A 7,814-nucleotide genomic window follows, 5' to 3' on the forward strand; every position below is an offset into this window, starting at 1 on the left:
ATAGTCTGTCATATGTCACAAACTCTTACTTCAAGAAGAGTTATAAAATGCAAGACATAGAAAGTACTGAAAAGTATGATTTTGATATTGATGATAAAAGAAGTTATCTATATCTTAATGGAATCATTTTAGACAAGGAAAATTATTTCCAAATCAGCTTTCAATGTATGGTCAACTCATTAGCAAAAGCCAGATTAAAAACTTGAGCAAATTTAAAAGATTTCATTTTATCACAATTATTTTAAAACACCAAGACAAAGATGCTAAAGTCTCTGGCCTCAAAGAGCTCATATTCTAGGAGGGTAGAGCAGCATACACAGATAAAGGTACATACAAATACATAAATAAATTCAAGGCAATTATGAGAAGAGAGGAAGGTATCAGAAGCTTTGGGATCTCGAAATGTTTCCAGCAGAAGTCTATAATGTCTTGAAAAAGATTAGAAATTTCAGGGGGTGAAAGTAGAAAGAAGCATATATGTAAACACATGTGTATACTTTAAGAGTTAAATTAATAGAGACAGGGCTACACCCAATTTATATCCTATCTACATCAGCATGTAATGACAGGAAGTGAGTAGGGTGCTGGAAATTGTAGTTTTTGCTGGGGATCATAGTTTTTAGGGTAACAGATTCAAAATACATAATATGCATAGATTTTTGATATTTTAATTCTAATTTTGAATTTTTTCTTTCTCCCAAAGTTTAATTTTTTCTTCTATTTGTTTTTCTTTTTATGTTTTATGTTTTTCTTTTGATAATTGATTTATACACCCCATAACCCAACCATGTATCCTGAGTTGATCTGGGTGTTGGTCAACACCCTCTTCAGGGGGGGATTGTATTTTTCATAAATTTCACAATTTAAAAAAATTTTGAGAAAAATTTCAGGGAAAGAAGCTTCACTAACTCCTTAAATCCAGAAAGTGATCTATTTGGAGAAAGATGCCTGCAGAAACTTATACCACATCAGAATATTCAGAATGAACTTTGGGGTACAATTGATTGAACTGAATGGGGTTGAACACATTTATTTTGAATGTATACTTTTATGCCAAAGGGGACTGCCCTCTAATTGGGTTTTTGTCAATGTGCCTAGCAAACATTGGTTTTGCTCTCTCTGTCTCTTCTATTTCCCTCTTATCTCTAACTATTGTAGTTTCCTCTTAGAAGATGCAATATTGTATGCACCTATAGTTAGAAAATTTTTAGGGGTACAAGATAATTATGTCAAATGATCCACTGGGGAGACTAGTCTCCCAAAGGATCACAGTGGGGATTTTGCAGCTGGGATTCACTCTCCCCTGCCTATTTTTAGATTTAATCACCAGAAGTGTATACACCCAATTTTTTCCTTAAGTGGGGGAGGTCTGTGATCCACATATGCAAAAGTGGGTGGCAAATAAGAAATGACTGACTGCCCTCTGGGCATTCCTAAGCAATGCTAAAGCTATAATTGGTCCACATAAAGTGGAACGAATGCACAGGAAGTGACACAAAGAAGCGTCTTTAAAAGCAGTAGCAACTTCCTGTGAGGGGAGTTCTTCAGAGTTTGGAGTTCGAATTCAAGTTGGAGGCTGGACCTGAGACTTTGAAATCTAATGAGACTGGTCTTGAATCTCTCGTTTTGAACTACCACGTGGGTGAGTGAAAAGGCTTACTTCTTTCCTGACTTTCTAGAGAGGTCTCTGTTTTGGAGAAGGCCTCACGCCTGGAACCCTCGCTTAATTTACCTCTGGGCTCCCCTTTGCTGGGGCCTCAGAAGCCCTGCCTGGTTTGAATCAGGCTGGAGTAATTATCTACTCTCTCTCTCTCATTTACTTACTTTCACTCTTTCTCCTTTTGTAAATAGACTGCCATAAAAAGTCATTCTTATGTGAATAATATATTTTCAGTGACCACATTTTTATACATTTAGTCCAACCATTAATTTTTAACCCTTACAACATGTATGTACATAGAAATAATAATGGAGTGGAAATCATGAAACACACGTAGGTGCTGGTCCACCTAAATGGTTTCCATTGTGTTTGGGAAGCTTTTGAAAGACATACAGAAAAACTATTAAAGTTAATCTAAAAGGTCTATTAAAGTTCACTTTTGAAAATCATCTGTAAAATGTGTGGTCTCCATAGAATCTTAATTGGGCACACTGAATTTATGACTAAATATATAACTAAATATATAGTCATAAATTCAGTGTGCCCAATTTATACACACACACACACACACACACACACACACATATATATATACACACACCCCCAATGGATTATCAAAAACTAAAGACTTTTCCTATGGGATATTATTGGAAATTTCTGAAACTATACATAATTATCACAAAGCTATCTCATCTATGCCTAGCTTGTTAAAAAGGAATCATAAGGGGCAGGTAGATGGTGCAGTGGATTGAGAACCAGGCCAATAAATGGGAGGGGGTCAAATCTGGCCTCAGACACTTCCTAGCTGGATAACCCTTGGCAAATCACTTAATCCCCATTACCTAGCCCTTACCACTAGTCTGCCTTGGAAACAATACTCAGTATTGAGTCTAAGACAGAAGATGAAGATTTAAAAAAAAAAAAAAAAAAGGAATCACAAGTAGAAAGGTAGAAGGCAAGTTTGGAAATTTCTTAACATCTGCCAAAAAGAGGGAATAGGACACAGACACAAGCCTTTGGTGCCCTTTGGAGACTACTTGAATGAGAAATGTAATCAAGCCTATAAGGACCTAATTATCAGCCTTATAATTTCAAAGGTATTGACTTTTGCTAATCTAAATAAGCCCTCTGGATTACACTCAGGTGCCAACCTCGAAGGATTTTAAATCAGAGAAGTGATGACTACCAGAAGCCAACTATAATTGTCTGCAAAGCATTAAATTACAGGTTAGAGATGTCAGCCCTGAAGTGAATTGTGACCAAAAACTTTCAATGCAGAACATCATCCATTGACCTACATCCTAACTGATGCCAAGTTTGATGTCATAAGGCAGAGATGGATATCTATCAATTGTCAAGCATTTATAATTCACTTATATGTCAGGCACTCTACTAAGTACCAGATACAAAGAAAAAATGGCAAAGGTATCCACATTCAAAGAACTTGATCTTAATGTATATATGCACATTATGTATAGATATGGAAAAACATAAGATAAGTAAACATAGAGACAAGGTAATCTTAGAGATGCGACAATGGCACTTACAGGCAAGTGAGACTAGGAAGTCTCCTAGAGGTGACCTTTCAATTGAGTCTTAAAGAAAGTCAAGAATTTACCTAAGAGACAGAAATGAGATGAGAGAGTATTCTGAGTACGTAGAATAGCAAGTACAAAGGCAAGGAGATGGAAGAAGGACCATGTTGTATGAGAATATGACCAGACCTAGAGTACCTGAAGGGAAATAATGCATAAGATGTCTGAAAAGGTTGGAAGGTGCAATGTGAATTTAATATAGTTTCCCCCTTATTCCATTTGAAAACCCATTCTTGGTTGATACAAGCTCTACCCTTTGACCCTGGTTTCATAAGTTTACTTTGGGAGGACACCAAAGGTCTGTGTGGCTGCCTGACATCCTGACAAATGGAATGGGGCTAATGGAACTCCCTGAGTCACATGTGATGTGGCAAAAAGTCAGGACTCAAACCTGGACTGAGGTTAAACCTATCCAATTAGAGTCCTAGAAGAAGTGGTGAAAATTGGCTTTATAAGAAAGGGAAGACATAAATTGCACTCACTCTCTCTTGCTGTACATGCAGTCACTCTCTCTCCCTTCTCTGGAGCATTTAATGCTTGGCATTCTGGCTTATCTCACCAAGCTGATTTAGGGACTAGCCAATGCATTGCTAAATGTAAAGCAGCTAGGAATTAGGGTGGCCAGATAACTATGTGATCAATGTCTGTCTGTCTGTCTGTCTGTCTGTCTGTCTCTCTCTCTCTCTCTTGTCCCCTACCCCTTTACTAATAATTATCAGTTAATATACATTCTCCAGAGAATTTTAATCATAACAGTGCCATGAAGCACTTTGAACTCAAAATAGAGGCGCTTATATCTGATTCTAAAAGCAATATGGAGCCACTAGAATTTATTCAGAGTGAGAAGAGAGGAGCATGATCTGACCTAGAATTTAAGAAAATAATTTTGGCAGCTTTGTGGAAGATGGATTGGAATAAGGAGAGATTTGAGGCAGAGAAACTAATTAAGAGGTTATTTCAAGAGCCTAGGCAAAGGGGGCAGCTGAGTAGCTCAGTGGATTGAGAGTCAGGCCTAGAGACGGGAGGTCCTAGGTTCAAACTCGGCCTCAGCCACTTCCCAGCTGTGTGACCCTGGGCAAGTCACTTGACCCCCATTGCCCACCCTTACCACTCTTCCACCTATGAGCCAATATACAGAAGTTAAGGGTTAAAAAAAAAAAGAACAACAAAAAAAAAGAGTCTAGGCAAGATATGATGCAGACCTAACTTGGTGTGTTGTCTATGTGACTAAAAAGGTGACATAAGCAAGGGAGGTTGAGGAGAAAGAAAGAATTGTCATTGTTCAGTTGTATCTGATTCTCTGTGACCCCTTTGGGATTTTCTTGGCAAAGATCCCAGTCTGGTCTGCCATTTCCTTATATAGTTATATATAGTTATAAAATAACTTATTTTATAGATGAGGAAACTGAAGCAAACAGGGTTAAATGACTTAGCCAGGGTCACACAGTAAGTGTCTGAGGCCACATTTGAACCTAGGAAAATGAGTCATCCTTACTTCAAGTGCAGCAATCTAACCACAGCACTCTCTCTAGCTGCCTGAAAGAAATAAGATTTAGCAATTATTAGATATGTAGGGTGAATGAGAGTAAGGAGTCAAGGCTGACACTATGTTTGCATATCTCTGTGACTGGAAGGATAAGGGGCCCCTGAGGCAACAGGATCATTTGGAAGAAGGGTTGAGGTTGGAAGCCAGAGTGAAGAGGGTTTAGAAAAGAGTAAAAGGGGGTCAGCTGGGTAACTCAGTGGATTGAGAGCAAAGCCTAGAGACAGGAGGTCCTGGGTTCAAATCTTATCTCAGCTACTTCCCAGCTGTGTGACCCTGGGCAAGTCACTTGACCCCCATTGCCTAACCCTTACCACTCTTCTGCCTTAAAAACCAATACATATTATTGATTCTAAGACAGAAGGTAAGGGTTTATTATTTAAAAAAAAAAAAAGAGTAAAAGGACCTGTGAGCTCTTCCATCTAGTATTTACTTGCCTCCTCCCTGACTCCAGAACCTCTAAGGGTTTAAACTTGCTACTTCAAAGTTTGCTGCAGATGTCAGCATTGTTGTCCTTCTTGTCCACAACCTGCAGAATGTACAAAGCTGGCTTTGTAGGAGATGATACCCCTTGGGCTGTCTCCTACACTGTTATTGGGTGCCCCAGGCACTATGATGTGATGGTAGGCATGGGCCTGAATGACAGCTACATGGGGTGGAGAAGGTGGGCTGAAGCCACAAGCAAGAGAGGTATTCTGACCCTGAAGTGCCTCACTGAACATGGGACTGCTACTAACTGGGATGACATGGAGAAGATATGACACCATACTGTGCTGCTCACAGAAGACTCCCTGAACCCCAAGGCCAACAGAGCCAAAAGATGATACAGATTACGTTTGAGACCTCTAACACTCCAAAGAATGAACACTGCCATCCAAACGGTGCTGCTCCTGTTTGCCTCTGGTCACACCACTGGTAGTGTAACAGTCTCTGGGGAGAATTTGACCATTCTCCCCATCTATAAAGGTTGTGCCCTTCCCCATGCCATCATCAATTGAATCTCACTGACCATGACCTGACAGACTACTCATGAAGATCCTGACTGAGAGAGGCTATAGTTTCAGGACCACAGTTAAAAGGGAAATCACGTGTGATATCAAGGAGAAACGGTTATGTTGTCTTAGATTTCAAGCAGGAGCTGGCCATTTGCTGCATCTAGCCCTTCTCTGGAAAAAGGGATACAAGCTTCTTGATGGTCAAATGATCATCAATGATAATAAGAGGTTCAGGTTCCCAGAGCTCTCTTCTAACCATCTTTCTTAGATACAGAATCTTATACCTTGTATAGAAATCACCTTCAACCCAAATCACTAAGTGTGATGTTGACATCTATAAAGCTCTTATGCCAATACCATATTATTTGGTGGCACCACCACAAACCCAGCCATTTCTGAGCCTGAAGGAGACTACAGTAGCCCCAGCCCCCAGCACAAATAAAATCAAGATCATTGCCCCACCTGAGCACAAATATGCTGTCTGAATTGGAGGCTTTTAATTTTTCAGTGGATATAAATCAGCAAGTAGGAGAGAAAATGATGAATCATGAATCTGGGTCCCAATTGACCACCACAAATGCTTCAAAAAAGACCATTATGGGGGTTTTGTTCATCTGTCAAAAGATGTAACATCTGCCCACCCCCAAAAAAAGAGATCAGATAGCGGTGGCTTTAATTGGTGTTGTTTATTTGTTTTAATGGCACTTAAGTCTGTTTTTTAAAACAGGAATGGTGTTAAGTGCCAAGTAATCTTAACTATTTTGGAAGCAAATCATTCTACAGGAAGCCTTCAGGACTCTGACTATATATTTGGTATTTTTAATAATTATTCCAAATATTAGATAATTCATTGTTAAAGGGAGTTACTTGCCTCTATGAAGGATACCCTGCCCTACACAAAGGAGTTAATTAACATAAAGCCAGATAAGGGAAGGGGAAGATATGAGGCATAAATACTGCTTACATGTAAATTATATAGTCCTTAAAAAAAAACCTTTTTGTATCTTCTGCTTAACACTTTCTCCTTTTTAAAATGTCAGAATCATAATGGTCCCCTTTTTTCCCTCCTTGCCCCACGACATAAATATAATGGCTTTTTATGGTCCCCAGGATTTCTATGAGATTGGTGCCAGTACTTGGAAGAGGGAAGGAACTTTACCTGTATACCTACTTAAGATAAAATGAAATGACCTACTTAAATGAAAAAGGAAAAGAGGGGAGGAGAAGTAGAGGTCCAAGTGTAGATGGATTTTTCAAAGTCTTCAGCTGAGGAGGGATGAACTAGTAGGATGATAGCTAGTAAAGATGGTACCATTTAGTGATGATTTTTTTTAAGGAACAGGGAGTCAATATATTTGTACTCAGAGTGGTAGAAACTTTGCTTATTTTATCTAAGTCTGAGAAGTACATGAGGGGTTATTACTGAGGAAAAACCATCAAGCTATTGGGCCCATGTAACGTAAGTTTGAAGTGAGAATAAGATTGATCCCTTGAAATAATTGACTCTATTTTGTTTTCCAGCTTGCATTTTGTAACTGAATAGTTGTTATGTAAGTTGTTTTTTCTGTAAAAAGATAAAGACTTGAATGGTATGGTTTGACAATGACACCTGAGTCCCTCATATTTAGCAAACAACTATTAATGGCACGTGTGTCCCCCAAATTTGGTAAATAACTGATAAACATTTGCTAATGATGCTAGCTTTGTTTCCTTGCATCATAAGCTTAGGTAATCAACCACCAGGTAGAACTTGGGTATAACCAGTTAAAGCCCATTGCTAGAACTATAAGAAAGCCACCAGATCCCAGGTTTCAGCTTGATTTAAATTGTGGTTGAGATTGCCTCCTACGTTGCCTAGCACTTGAGGTTCAAGCATCCCCCATGTTTACCTGAGGGCAGGGCTAGACTGACTGAGAGAAAGAGATTTTCTTACCTACCAGTCAATCACCTTGGAGGAAGACGCAGGGCCACTAGCTGAGCAGAGAGAGAACTTTGTCATCAAGTCATTCTTGCTAAAAATC

General features: G+C 39.0%; 1 pseudogene; it reads left to right on the forward strand.

Moving 5' to 3' along the window:
* The first annotated feature begins 5,334 nt into the window (after positions 1-5,334).
* LOC123246462 lies at positions 5,335-6,293 on the forward strand (annotated as a pseudogene).
* The last annotated feature ends 1,521 nt before the right edge of the window (positions 6,294-7,814 follow it).

Source organism: Gracilinanus agilis, chromosome 4 (assembly GCF_016433145.1).
Source record: "Gracilinanus agilis isolate LMUSP501 chromosome 4, AgileGrace, whole genome shotgun sequence".
Classification (NCBI taxonomy): Eukaryota; Metazoa; Chordata; class Mammalia; order Didelphimorphia; family Didelphidae; genus Gracilinanus; species Gracilinanus agilis.